Source organism: Columba livia, chromosome 11, assembly GCF_036013475.1.
Source record: "Columba livia isolate bColLiv1 breed racing homer chromosome 11, bColLiv1.pat.W.v2, whole genome shotgun sequence".
NCBI classification, from domain to species: Eukaryota; Metazoa; Chordata; class Aves; order Columbiformes; family Columbidae; genus Columba; species Columba livia.
Window position 1 is genome coordinate 16,009,186 of NC_088612.1, and position 15,085 is coordinate 16,024,270.

The 15,085-nt window shown below is 41.9% G+C and overlaps 1 long non-coding RNA gene across 1 annotated transcript in view; it reads right to left on the reverse strand.

Moving 5' to 3' along the window:
- The window catches only part of LOC110365196 (uncharacterized), a 45,600-nt gene that overhangs the window by 26,333 nt on the left and 4,182 nt on the right, over positions 1-15,085 (reverse strand). The window contains exon 3 of the long non-coding RNA XR_010475259.1: positions 14,939-15,015. This is a non-coding gene — a long non-coding RNA (uncharacterized LOC110365196). The remainder of the gene's footprint in view (positions 1-14,938; positions 15,016-15,085) is intronic.

Here is a 15,085-nt window from a genome sequence, read left to right on the forward strand (position 1 = left end):
AAGAGTAAAACTGAAGCAAATGGCAGGAATTATATGCTTGCTATGAGGCATGAAGCCAGCCAGAGCTAAAAGAACTGCCTCTATTCAGTGTCTCAGCTTTAGAAACAAGGAGTGGATAAACAATTAGACAATGGGTTTGGTGTACAATTTCATTGCACTGAGTCAGAAGTGGTGGAGATGTATAGACTAATACTCTTGGAGAACCGATACTTGCATGAGGATGAGCTGCACCACCCATCTCTTCTGATCCATGAGAAACAAAGAAACCTGGCAGAGATTGAAAAGCACCCCTTCCCCATGCCATGGGTACCACTTACTTCCAAAGCATTCAGAGAGCTCAGAATGCCTGCTACAGTTCTGCAATGCCAGCATTAGACTAAACTGCATAGTGTCTTAAACACAGGGAAAACACATTACAAAGCCCTTTGACTGGAGGGGCAGGATTTCCATACTTTAAAGCCTTTGGCAAGCACAGTCTTCAGCCAGGCCTTACTGCAATCATGACTGGCTACTTTATTCACCTATTTCTGTAGACACTGGCCTTTCTCCAGGTACTGCTAATGCTTTTCAAGCACACTGTGCTTTCCAGCAATTCCCCTCATGTGCCTCCAGCAGCCATCCTGGGCCTCTGCAACAGCACACTGCCTGGGCCATGAATGGGCTTGCTGCCCGGCCTGTCATAGCACTGCCAGCTGAGCACTCTTGTTTTATCAAAATTCTGCAACTTTGGCCAAAGTTTTCAGTTGCTCCTTAAACAAACTCTGAGCTCCAGGTCTCATACCTGCAGTAGCACATGCTATAGAAGATAATGTTCCTTAAAGCTGGGGTTTGCAGTACCTGTGAGTTAATCTTTTGTTCTCCAGTTTCTAGCTGTGCTTCAATGCATTTAATGGGAAAAGCCTTGTGTAGCTACCATCTACGTCCTTATGTCAGCACCTCTTGGAAGAACAAGTTCTGGTTCAAAGCTGCTTTCTACCAGCAGACAACCAGCAATAGTTGATATCCAACTGCATTATCTAATCTACTTCCCAGTTACTAAGGTCAGCCTACTATTTCTTTCCACTGGCTAAGTGTTCTTAAAACTAGATACAAATAGTCATGTATAATCCGGAGCTTACTTGAGATGCTGTTGCTGAGCAGTGTTACACAAGAGGATTTCATGCAAGATTTCACAATTTCCTAAATTAGACTGTGCTGGGAGTGGAAGTAGAAGATGGGGAGAGAAGAATGCAATAGTTGATAGAATTAATTCAGTGTGACACACAGTCACACGCATCTCAACATCTGATTCAATTACAAACTTGAAAACAAGGATTTGAAACTTATTTTGCTTATTTTACACCCCTATTAGATATTTGTCACTAGATATATTTGCCACCTACTGCTATCCATTTGGGGGAAAGAGAGAGAAAGAAAGGGCCATATATTCTGTGAATACTGAAAAACTCAAGCAATAATCTCCAAAATCCTTCTCTTTACATGCCATTTCCTGCTCCTTATGTCTTACCTTTGCTCTGCTACATGTACTCTCAGTTCTTCATTCACCTTTTATTCCTTTAACATCCTCCACTTAGAAGGCCCTTCACTGAACAGTAACGTAGCAAGCATTCATAATGGCCTCTCTGCAATCATACTGACTAGAAAGAGCCAAACTTACTCCTGGTGAAGCATGTCACAAATGATGAAAGTACAGCCCTTCAGGATCAGATGGCCCAAAATGCATCGCACAAAGCTGCTGCACTATTCTGACTGCCAGCCCCTCTTAGAATGTCTCATCCTTCTTTTTCATCTTACTGCATATGCCGCTTGTTAGATAATGATAAAGATTACTTATTTTCACTTGTAGCAAGGGAAACAAAATGCATCACAACCTATATGCAGGAAGTTACTCAGAGATAACTGTTCTTGGTTTTTTTGTTCCTCTGAGGTCTATGAATCCTAAAAAGAATGTCTTCCTTTTATCAGACAAATGGCTAGCTGCAAGCATTCCCTGTCTGTGCACTGCCTAGGCACTACCCACACATCTGGGTAGAAATGGAGTTACCAGGTTTTAAGGAGGGGCCCACAAGAGGGATGTCCAAGCACAAATCCTGTCCTAAGATGACAGGTTTCTTTCCCCCTCCCAAACATTTTTCTATATCTGTACTGAAGTTACAGAGACCCACATGTTCATTTGCCAGATGCAGTCTGCAAAGTAGCTCCTTATCTTCCTCCAGGGCCCTAAAATCTGACAGAATAACCACAGCTTTTACGTTTTAACCCTGCCGTAAAATACAGACCTGACCCTTCTGTCACCTATGGCTGGGAGCTGGCATGGGCAGGAAAGGGTGGGGGGGGGGATGGAAACAACAACAGCAGCAGCATTGGGGGAAGATGTCATGGCAACAAGCACCCACAACAAAGTGATTTCTACTTCCGCTACCCTGATAAACGTCCATTTTCCTCTCCCTGACAGAGCTACCAGCTAATTAGGTAATGGGCAATTTCCATGAGGTTAATAAAAATCAAAGACATTTGTTCAGCCTTTCTGAGCCCTTGACTCACTCCACCTCTCACTGCAGATAAACAAAGCACCAGATGCTCTCCCTCCTCTCTTTGCCAAAAGCCCTGCTCTAAGAGCAACAAGCCTTCTTCCATGCCAGCACTCACATAGCTAAACTACTACACTTGCCTCAACAGAAAGCCAGATGCTGCCTTCCTGCTCCTTCTCTTCCTCCAAACCCACCACAGTCACACCAAGCTCTTTACAAGGCAATTGTTTTCCATTGCCTTCTCTCCTGTCTGTCTCTCAGCCTCTGCCTCAGCACCTGCTGAACTAGGAATTGCCTGTGTCTCCTGCTCATTTTAATAGGAAGATCTGGAATAGATGGGACTTTCCCCCAGACCATGAAGACTACCAGCACTGCACTGATTCCAGACCTAAATGCAGGGGAAGAGTTAACTCATGATAGTTGCAAAGACCTAGAGACTCCAAATTGCATGGCATAGTAGAGAAAGGAGATACTAAGAATTGTTAAATGGGTCATTGATGTATGTTATGGAAATGTTTTCTCAACATCTTTATCAGATAATTAAATGGGCAGTCTTAGTTTATTTGTGGATATCCTACATAACGGATACAACAGCAGGATAAAACTCCACTATGCTAAGTGTTCTTCCTCTGTCTCTGACCCACAGCTCTGGGTTTTGCAGCAGCTTGCTGGAAAAGTGCACTTCTGCAAATATTTATCAGACCAAAGTTAAACAGAATTATGGTAGAAAGGCAAGGAGGGTGTTAAAAAATAAATTGGAGAATTAAGGAAAGGTGACATGGTGAGCCCATTCCAGATGGCAGGAAATGATAGAAAGGAGACTCATAACAGTTTGCCCACTGAATGCAAAACTGTAGGACTTCCCTATTCTCAACACTGCATAAGCTATGCACAGGAAATATTCATACAAGGTAAACTGCAGTATTTGCTTAAGCAAAATTTACAGTCAAGCTTTCACAGCCCTCCCTCATCTTGAGTGTCAGAGCATTTTTATTTACAACATGGAACATGCTAGTTAACAGTGTGATGCTTTATTGCTCAAATTCTGAGACACATTCCATAGTCTTTGTCTGTAGCTGTGCCACTTACTACTTCTCCAAACCCCCTCTGTTCTTCTCCTGCCAAACACCTGCAATGGAAACCCACAGCATCTCTGCAATTAATTCTCTCTTTACCTGTGAGGAAAGATAGATTTTCCCTTAGTAACATTCTGTCACAGTTTAACCCCAGCCAGCAACTATGCACCACACAGCCACCCACTCACTCCTCCCCTGGTGAGCACAGATTTACATTTATTTTCTGGGTTTTAGTGTGCTTAACTAATAATACCTAGACACTGCAACAGTTGCTTGTCTAATTTATAATGTTATCTCCATTGTGGTTATTCTGTCTTCAGTATCTTTCTTATCTATCAGATAGCTTGATGTTAGGAATGAGGGTTGCGAGTGCTCTGCATGGCAGGTGCTGGCTAATTGCATGTGTTCATCTCACAGCTGCCAGTTTTCTTCTGTCCAGCTGAGCACATCAGGGTTCATCTGAACCATGACTGTGGTCAACAACAGCCCAGAACAAGGGACTGCTTGTGCCACTGTGGTGACAGAAAAACGCCACGGGGCAGTGTTGGCTGTTTATCAATTCTTGATGATTTTGCGTAGCACAAGTGCTGAACAAAGCACAGTGAATGAGTGACATGATGTAATGCAGTTTCCAAGAAACTTAGATAAAAGAAAATAATAATAAATCTCTTCAGTAAGTGCTTTTTGGGGAACTAAGTGGGCTGTACTCTGCAGCCTCCAGCAGCAAGGGTGCTGCCTTTCTGATAATAATGTACTTATTCCATAGTGCAGAACTGCCATGCTGTGTCTAATAAGAGCAATAAACTCATGATATAATCCTGTTCAGTTACTTATGATGTGTTTGTGTCCTTCTTCGGTAACTGCCTATCTTTTCAGTTGCACTGTGAAGGCTGATGCTTGTGACAGAAATGTTATACTGGCAAAATAAGGATACAGGCTTAATTACTCGTTGCACTAATTAGTACGCTGCCATGACAGCACTTGTTTGTAAATTAGAAACCTGTATTTAAAAACTAAGTTAGATTTTATTTTCATTCTGTATGTTTTGAATGTTGTAACCTGCAATACCTTTCAGAAATAATCCCGTATGGGTAGTTCAGGTTAGAATGTGGTGGTGCTTAATAGCACATGGAAATGCCTTAGTGATTATATGGCAAAAATGTTTAAAAAATGTTAAATAAGACACTTAATGCCATTGTTTGGATGAAAAGCTTTAATGTGTGTATTATGAGTCAGACTACACACACTCTAGCTCCAGCTCACAGAAGTGGAGAAGATGCCTTTGTATTTGAAAGTAGCTGCATAGAGAGGGCTGACTCCCTAACTCATCTTTGAAAAGCAGGTTTTCTTTGGGCTAAGGGATTTCACAGCTGAGAAGCCCTGCAGATCAGGAAGCAACAAGCATGCTGATGCAGAGGCAGTTAGCAGCAACTGACCCTTAGTGAAAGGGCAGGTGAGCTGTGGTTTTCTCTGTGCAGGAAGGAATCGAGGTTCAGCATCTGACAGCTTCTGATCAAACAACTGCCTTCAGAGCAAGGAAGGAGCTGAGCTGCATCTCTGGGAAGCTAATTTTCCAAGTCAGCAGAGACCACCTGTGTCTGTTTATATCAAGGACAAAACGCCAGGTTTCTACTCTTCATTCCAGTCTATTCTTCTCCACCAGATGCTTGTCTTAAATGGGGCCCTGCTTTCCACCTTTTCTGCCTGCCACCAGTGAGGCTTTTTTACTTCTCACATCTGGCTTTATTCCTTGAAGCTGTCTTCCTAGCAGTGTTCCTGGTTTGGAAACACAGCTGTATTCAGTAAGGGCTCGCTAACTGCTTCCTAAAGGTCCACCAAAATCAGCAGTGTTTTTCTGAACTAGGACCTTGAAGTTTCTCACCCAGGCAGGGAGTAGAGCCAGTGGCATGACTCTGCACCGCCCAGGTACAGCTCAAATAGCAAGTACCACATATGCACAGAGAGCATACGGAGAACAAAAATATTTAAGAAGAGTAACTGAAACAAGTAAATTCAAATAGGGAGAAAATACAAGGAAACAAAGGGGACAGAGAAGGCTAAGTATTTAAAAAATAACAACAGCAGCAAAGAGTCATTTTAAGATAGTCGAAGCACTGTCTTGAGTTTGGAGAACCCTCTTCTATCCCAGCTCTCTGAATTTCCCAAAGCTGTCTTCAGGGGATACATTATATATGTTATGGACTTTGCTCCATCTTTTATGGAGGTTACTAGAAGGACTTTCTGCCAAAAGCATATGACACAATTAAAAATGCAACAAGCATTTTTAATGTGTCTTAGAGGCTTGGTGTGAACCATGGGGCAGGGATACAAGGTTCTAAGAGGGCCTCTTCCTAACTTTGGAGCTCACTGCTCATAACCCAAAGGATTAGCTCCAATATACAAAGTGCCCATTGTATTCTGCACACATACTGTTCATGTATATTTCAAGAGATGTAATGCACTGTAGTAAATGGCACAACTACAGACAAAGACTATGGAATGTGTCTCAGAATTTGAGCAATAAAGCATCACACTGTTAACTAGCATGTTCCATGTTGCAAATAAAAATGCTCTGACGTGCAACATGAGGGTTGCTTTTAGAGACAAAGTTGGTCCTGCCTTAAAACCAAACAGGAGCCTTTAAAAACCCACAAACCTCTCATTCGCATCAGGCAGACCAGAAACTTGGTACTTCTGCAAATGAAGGGTTTAATTCATCATTCTGAGACTTAATGACCAAGTACAACAATAGAAATAGGGGATTAAATGCTGAACTCTTTACTGGTTATCATTTTCACAAACTACAGCTAGTTGACCTTTTTATTGCCTTTCTAAGAGGTTCTTGCCCCGCTTCTGCCCCCTGCCTCCTGGCCACAGGTGTCTGCCCTCTCATTTTTGCCAGAAACTGAATCAGCGATCTTTTTATGGCCTGTCTCTAACAAAAGTCTCCTTCCCTTGTGGGTTGGTGGGAAAGGATGATAACTGGCAGTTACTGTTTGTGCCTAATGCATTATTGCCCAAGTGGCATTTACAAAGCTAACAGCACTCTCTGAAGCTAAAGCAGGGTGCAGTTAGGAGTCACGAAAATCCTGTCATTATAGAAGTATATTAAGAAGTTGGTGTCAATTTCGTTGTCTCTTGGTGGCACAAAAGAACCAGTGCTAAGAGAAAGACAATAAAAGCTGCCATATGTTACTTTGCTGATGATAAGCTCTGATTTACTCCCTTGTTTAGCAATTTGCAAAAGAAGGTCTGCTGTGCCATTCAGAGGATGTATGGAGGCTTTGGTACCTGTCCAGGTTGGTCCTAGGGGGTAAGGTCTGATCCTGCCCCTTAATCTGACCCATGCTAGCTTTCCCTTCCCTATCTCAGCAGCTTAGGTGTCCATGCCATTCTCCTGCCCCTTGCTATTGCAGCTCCTCTCCACCGTATGAACAAAAGAGAGGTTCACACTCCCTCAGATGTGAATGGAGCTGGGACCATTGGCTGGAAACCCTCAAATCTGAAGGACAATCCAAACCGATGGTTCCAGCCAGAGGCCCCAGCACTGTTGGGGGACAGATGCTCAAAAGCTGCATTTGGGCTGGGAGGGGATTAGCATCCTGCTCCATGCCCACAGTATTTGCCTTACAAAATAGTCACGTATTTGGGTTATTTTCTGCTACTAACTAGAAGATGCTTATTTTTAGAAGAAACTACTCACAAACAGTAGGTTTTCCTGGTCATATCTGCTGATAGAATTGTCTGTATTGCAAATGGCAGTATGTCTAATCCCCGTGAGACAAATTTCCTGGAACTGAATAGAAGACAAAATGTGAATGTCACAGCATCGTTTAAGTCACTGTGCTTGTTTAGTAAAAAATCAGTCAGAAATACAAAACAATAATTTTAAAAAGCAGTGTCTTGGACATCCATTCTAAGTTGTCAATAAACAGCTCAATCTTTCTCAAGCTAGTTGTGGCTGCCGAACTAAAACAGGGTAATGAAAACATAGGTTTGTACTGGGAATTAATGAACAAATTACTTGCTAATCACAGAGATGTTTCTTCACTGACACAGCTAGATGCCCTCTGGATTCTTTTCCTTCTTGAACCACTACAGTGATGAAACAAAATAAAAGTCATTACTTGTGGGAGAATTCCTAGCTCAGAGCTAGATTGCAAGCCAGCAGAAGAACAGGGTCTCGAAGGGTCTCTCCTGTCAGCTTTCTCCTTGTTCAGGCTGAGTGGACCAGCTACTAGCTTTCACAGACAGGCAACCAACAACCAGACAGAAACACTACAGCTCTAATAAGACATACTTACTAGCGAAAGGCAATGCCTGATGAATAAGTGTCTTTCAGATTAGCCGTTGCTACATCAGGATATTGTAGAACAAAATATATTCTACAAACGGGTTGAAAAAAAGAGTCAGAGAAAGAAAACTGAGGTTTTGGCTGTCCTGAGAGATCAGGACTATAATGCTGGTATAAAAGGGTTTCTTATTTATCTTTTAACATTGCTTGATAACTGGGAACTCAGGAAGAGTATGAGTCAGTGTTCTAAAACTTGTGAGACCTGTATTTTATGGGATGCTAGGATCTCCATCCTGTGGGCCTTCAACTCAAAAAAAGGCACAAATAAGAAAAAAAAAGCACATGTGAAAACAAAACAAAACATAAAAACAAAAATAGGAAACAAAACCCCCTAGAAAGACTTCTTTCATCAGGAAGTATCACAAATCCTCACAAGATAACAGAACACGAGTACCTTCTGAACGAGATGCTAGGACCTCTCCCTCTCAGAACACAATCCCTCTCCAGAACTATATGTTGACTCTGGAATCCAGTCTAGAACCCTCAAGTGAGTTAGAACACAATCTAGAACCCTCAAGTGACCCAGACCATGCTCTAGAACCTTCAAGCGATCCAGAACCCAAACTAGAACACACTCTGTAAACCTCAGGTGAGCTAGAACCTTATCTAGACACACACCCGCTCCCACCAAATCAAACAGCTCCAGAATTCATACCTGCTCTAAAAACAACTGCACCAACACCACTCTAGCTCTACAACCAACCAACCCCCAAAAAACAGCCTCTGGAATGGATTCAGACTCTGGGGCCTGCCAGATACCGCTCAGAGCCAGGAAAGGACTTTTCATCTTCAGTCGTGAAAACACTTGAAATATGGATGCACTGTCTTCATTGGCATACTCTTCCATGTTTAGCTTGTTGCCTTGCTTTAGAGGACAGAGGGTTTTTTTTCAGTGAATGGGTTTCTGACATTTTTGGCAGCAGAGCTGGATGGGACAGTGGAGGGGAGTGTGTGTTTTACTGCAATCTCTTATCTGATTTTGAATTTTATTTAATTTAACTTCATTTTTTAAGGTACTTATTTTGTCTACACATCCGTCTCACTGAGACTGTCCTGAGGTCTCTAGCTTTTGAGTCATTCTTAACAACATTTTCAGGCAGCTTTTCGCGGCTATTGTAGTGTTAAGCTTTATAGTACCAGACTTAGAAATGTTGGGATATGACTTAGCTGGGCACTTGCTGAGTGGCCCTGGTACCTTTCTTCAGAAGCCAGCAGAAGACCAAGTCTGTAATGATAGCCGACGTCGCACTCTTAGATAGGACTGGTTTAAGGCTTTATTTTATTGGAAATGTAGCTACTATTTTCATTTTGTGCCTAGGATGGGCATTAAATTAAAAAGAGTGGCTGCTTTCAATTATACATTAATGTTCGGTATCAAGATAGCTTTCATTTTTCATGGCATTTCTCAGTTGCGCTGCCCCCTTCCCTGCTGGCTTCTGCAGTGAGAGCTTCTAAGCAGTTGGGAATTACACAGGGATGGAAATTAATACATGTTATTCATTTGCCACCTCTTATGCTTTGGTAGTAAAATCCTGGCATTGTAGAATCATTTGAGTCAGTGGTGAGCAACAAGCACAGCAGCGACTACAGAGCAACTGTGGGAGATTTAAACACGGTGAACCAACGTGCACAGCAGCGGCTACAGTAAGAGCTGAGGCTGGGCACAAACTGGGGAGGCAAGGGGGAACATTTTGGTAGTTTTGAAGACACATTTCTGCCACTGTCCTCTGCTCTAGAGATATGATCTATCTTCTGCATCAGGAATGGACTCAGGGGAAGAGAGAATTCTGTCACATTAAATGATGCCATTGTCACCTAGTGTCCCTGAAAAACAAGACAACTTTCTGAAGTCTCTCTGCATATGACACATAACAAAATGTCCAGCACTGAATCCATTTAATGGAATAAACTATGCTATTAAAAAGTGCTTCCTTTTCAGGTGTCAGCAAAACTTGTGCCCAGTGCCCTGTGGCTGGACATTTCTGAAAATGCAAGGATCAGATTTTCTACCAATACACAAAGGTATCACAGTTCTCATCCTAGAGTGTTGCTTGGCTGGGCTTCAGAGTACCTTTTTCTAGTTTATATTAGCTTCCAACATGGATTAAGTTTGGGCATCTGTGAACTGCTATGGGGTAACTCACCCTATCTCAGTCAGAACAATCTGGGTTTTAGACATCTGTAGGGCTGGTAGTCAGGCTTCAGTGTACAGATATCAGGGTTATTGTAAAGATGAAGAGAAGTCATAACACTGTCATGAAAGTGAGCGATGCCAGCACAGTGGCTGCGGAGCAGGACACATGGACCAGATGCAGGTCTTGTACTGATAATCTGGATATAGTGCAAAGATGGGCAATAAACAAGAAGAAAAGAAAAGCAGAACACAGCTTCATAAATGACTTACGTTCATAAGGAATTATACAAACACCGCATTTAAGAGAGTACATGTGTTAAATGCATAGGAGACATTGAATCATGGACTTCACAGTAATATAAGGCAGTGGAGCTGTGTACATTCACAGATGAGAAGGAAAGCTTGGCTTAGCTTCTCAGGCCCTGTTTCAGGGAGCAGGGTTATCTGCTGGATTAATCTCTTTTGCAGAAGTGGCAATAAAAGTTCTTGGCTACATAAGAACTGATAGTGGTGCCAGAGAAAAAAAACCATCAAATCTCATAAAGTGAGGCAAATCTCCCATTGCTGCCAAGAAATCCACAGCAGAGCAGGAGTTACCAAAAGCCCTGGGTTGGAACAGCCAAAATAGAGCACCAGGACACTGCCCAGTGGAGACAGGATAAGGAAAAGAGACTGGTTGTGGTTAACACCAGTAGGCAACTAAGCCCCACATAGACACTCCTTCACTCCCCCCACAGTGGGATGGGGGAGAGAACTGGAAGTGCAAAAGTGAGAAAACGTGTGGCTTGAGATAAATACAGTTTAATAGGGAGGGAGAAAAACAAAGAAAAACAAGTAACGCAAAAGCAATCACTCACCACCAGCTACACCAACACCCAGCCAGTCCCCAAGCAACAGCAACCCCTGGAAAATTCCCCCCAGTCTTATTGTTGAACATGATATTGTACAGTATGGGATATCTTTTTGGTCAGTTGGGATCAGCTGTCCTGGCTGAGCCCGTCCCAGCCTCTTGCCCAACCCCAGCCCATACACTGCAGAGGCAAAGTGAGAAATAGTGAAAGCCTTGATGCTGTGTAAGCACTGTTTAGCAACAATGAAAACGTCCGTGTGGTATCAACACTGTTTTGTTCACAAATCCAAAGCATAGCACTATACAGCTGCTGTGAAGTAAACTGACCCAATTTCAGGCAGACCCAGTACAGTGACCCACTTGCAGACCATTAAAGCTGACTGAACCCTTTCAACAGTCACTATCCCATGGCACATTCAGCCCCCAGCTGCACTTATGTAATGGTTTCCAGGGGAGGGGAACTCAGGCTTGGGCGCTTCATTCTGCTTTAACGAATCAATGAGAGATGGATTTACTTATTTTACAGGAAACTCAGCAAGCTGACTTGCACAGCTTACACAGAAGGCTGTGCGGATGATGGATAGACTATGTAGCTGGTATAGTGACCTCGATACGAATGCAGTCTAAAGATGGGAATAAAAGGAAAATTCACTGCACAAAGGTCAGTAAAGTTGAAATCTGTGCTGATAAACTTCTAAACATAGGGTACCCACTTAAGCACTCTGTATTTCTGCTACAGCCCTGGGTAGCACCCCCTCAGTCGGACATTTTGCAAACTCCGGTGGATTTGGACTTTGCCACAGCGGTGCCACATGCTCTTGACAGGAACAGGTGGCCAGGGCTCTCCTACCCTTGGGAACACACTTTGCAGAGGTGGGATCTCACAGCCCCATTACTTTCAGTGTTTTGAAATAGGTCAAAGTTTTCCAGCTAAGTGTACATTTTGGGTCAAGAGTTTGCTTCTTCAACTGCAGTCTTTAGGGAAAGCAAGCAAATATACAGGTCACATGAGACTGCTGAAAATCAATTAGTTTTACTTTAGATATCACAAGTTATAGGCATAACTAGACATTATAACCACCACCCACATGCATTTGGTCACTTTTTCAGCAACCTCACAACAGCTCTCTAACATCAGTGGTCTCTGAGCTACCTAGGTCAGTGACATTGTCTCTTACTCTCTTCAGCTGACCTTTGAATCAAGCAGCAACAAAATGGATTTTTCTCTCTCCCGCCTGTCCTATCTTTCCTCTACTGGTAATATGCTTATACTCATCTTAAAAGGAAAGAAAAGGGCTATTTAGAGATGCTTTTATGTATTATAACTTGCAGTTACTTTGCTAAGCAGTTCACTCATCAGCCTCATCATGTGATCACCTATTGTAAATCCCCATTACACCCTCACCCTTATGTCCAGGTTCAGATTATAAACAATGGTTGGCCATGGAAAGTAGCCATTTTCTTTACCCATGCGTTTTGCACTGGGATGCACAGCTATCAACATTTTACCACCTCATTATGCTATCTGAATTAATTTCGTTTGTTCCTTGCAGTGACTCAATTCAGAGGCAGGAGAAATTTGATAAAACACCCTACTCCAAATTTAGTTTGCAGTCTAACACAAACATGCACACCAAGTGCCCAATAGCAAGCATTATACGTCAACTGTACCCAAACATCAGATCTTTTCATAATGATTTTATAAATATAAAATGCCAATTTTCAAGCATTGACCAGTTCAATAGGCCAAACATATTACTGATCTGACATTATAATATCTGCTTGAGATAGCACATTGCAAAAATATTTAGCTGAATATTTTGCAATGGTATTTGCACCTGCAATTCATTCCTTGCTTGCAAGCATGTACATGAATAAATGTTACACAACATTTATTGAATAAGCTACTAGATCAATTCACTCATCTGAGAGCTTCCTGGTGACATGTGGGTAATTTCTGTGGTTTTGAATGAAAAGCTTAGCAAAAGTGGTAACATGCAGTAGTCACATTGTAAAAAGCACACGCATGTGGAATTTGGAATTATAAGTGGGTAAACTGTAAGAGACCAAAATCAACACTAAAATGAGTTAAACAGAGCTCAAAATAATGATTATGTGAATCAAATTGAGTGGAAGTGACTATTCTCAATGCATGGCTTCTGATTTCATCACTTCCTGCTTTATAGCTGGCAAAATCTGACAGAAGTCTCAGGCTTCTGTCACAGGGACTGAAAATAGAGAAACTGATAATTTTATCCTTTGCCTTCCCATGTTTGCTGTACGTTAATCTGAACATTCTCCTTTTCCCTGGTATCGTTATTCAACTTGCTGTTGCGTTTAAAAGAAGTTATTTTCTTCTATTTTTTGACCCAATTCCTCACAAATATGCACCAGATTAAAAACTGGATTTTATCATTACAAGTTCCATGATCTTTTTATGGCAGGAAAGTTACATTACATCAACAGTTAAAAGACCATTTACTGGTATAGATGCTAACTTGTTATGACTGGATGTCGCAGAACCACTAGCCACCAGATATTACTCCTTCACTTGGAAGTTTTTTCATAGAGTGTTACAGACCATTGACCTACAGCTTTACTCTCATTGAATTGCTTTCCTGTAATGTATAATGAACAGCAACCTTATGAAAATTAGGAGACAGAAAGGTAAAAAGGAAGATGAAAAAGAAAATTAAAAGCAAAAAACCCTGAATGTTTACCTGTAGGCCACCAGTTCAGAGGTCTGACCACAGCAGAAAGGCATGCCTGTACCTGGAAGTGAACCAAGACACTCTCATGCCTCAACTGCAGAGGTCAGGCACACTATGGAACAGTCCTGCTTGGTATATTCAACAATCTTGATCAGCATGAAGGCTTTTAGGATGCCCTGCTGATCACTATTGCTAGAAACAGCATTATCATCTTAAAAAAGGCCTCTCTGCCTGCTTCATGGCTGAAAGAAACCAGAGAAACAACTGCACACAGCCTTGGGTATGGTATTTCTTTGGTTACAGCTTTCTTAGAGATTATGCGTAAAAAAAGAACATCATTAGCATAGCAACTGCAGATGTCTCCTGTGCTCTGCCCAGTATCTGATATCTGAGAGCTAAAGCAGAAAATGAATTTCATTAATCAGTTTGCTGCTCACAAAGTGCTCTACTTCTGCATCTGGGCTTTCCAGTACAGAAAGGGCCTTGCCCAGAAGCCACTGAACCTTACGAGCATAGAATCCCTGTGCAGCTAAGAGGCATGGGGATCCTGGCAGTGATGCCAGCCCCCATATGCAGAGGTGAAGAGAGCTGTGCTATGGAGAGAGAAGCTGGAGGAGTCCACATGCACCACTCTATAGGTCTGTTCAGAAAAGTCAGAGGCAAGTCTATCTTTGCTATACAGCCAGTTCATTACAGAACACCAAGAAAGGCTAATAAAGGGGGGAGAAAAAAGAAAAATAAAAAATAAATCAACATTTCAAAACACATCTGTCTGTTTACAACGTTGTGGTAAGTAGTATCTGAGAAATAAAAATGGAGAAAATTATTGAGGAAGAGAAGAACCAGGGCTGGATTCCGAAATAAAAGCACCGAAATAAAACATTTCCCCATACAAGAAGGTTTCACTGAGCCTTTCTCCCCATCTTTCTCCTCTCAAGAGGATGTAAAAATATATAAATAAAAAAATAAAATAAATCAAGCCTTTCTCCACACCCTACAGCCCCCATTCAGTTTTGCTGCCTCGAAATACACAGGTATTATTTGCACACAGAGCGGCTGTGATGATTATGTGGATAGTCTCATGAAGAGTCCTTGCAAGAAATCCCTTTAAATGGATACAGTTTGCATACAATATCATTGATGCTCATTTCTAACATCTAAACCATTATTTCATGCTCTGTTGCAGAAAAGGACTAAGTATTGAACAACAAATGCGCTTTAGTTTCTCAGCTTTTATAATTTTTCACAAAGATACAACATTATACAATAAATAATACTTCACTCAGTGGGAGGGAGTCCAGTTAATCCTCTCCATTTCCATGTCCCTTACATTGCCATACTGATCACATCAGTCTCCTACTGTAAAAACAAACAGATGCAAAAAAAAAGTACTTAAATCACTATGTTTAACGCAAGAACATTTTCACAC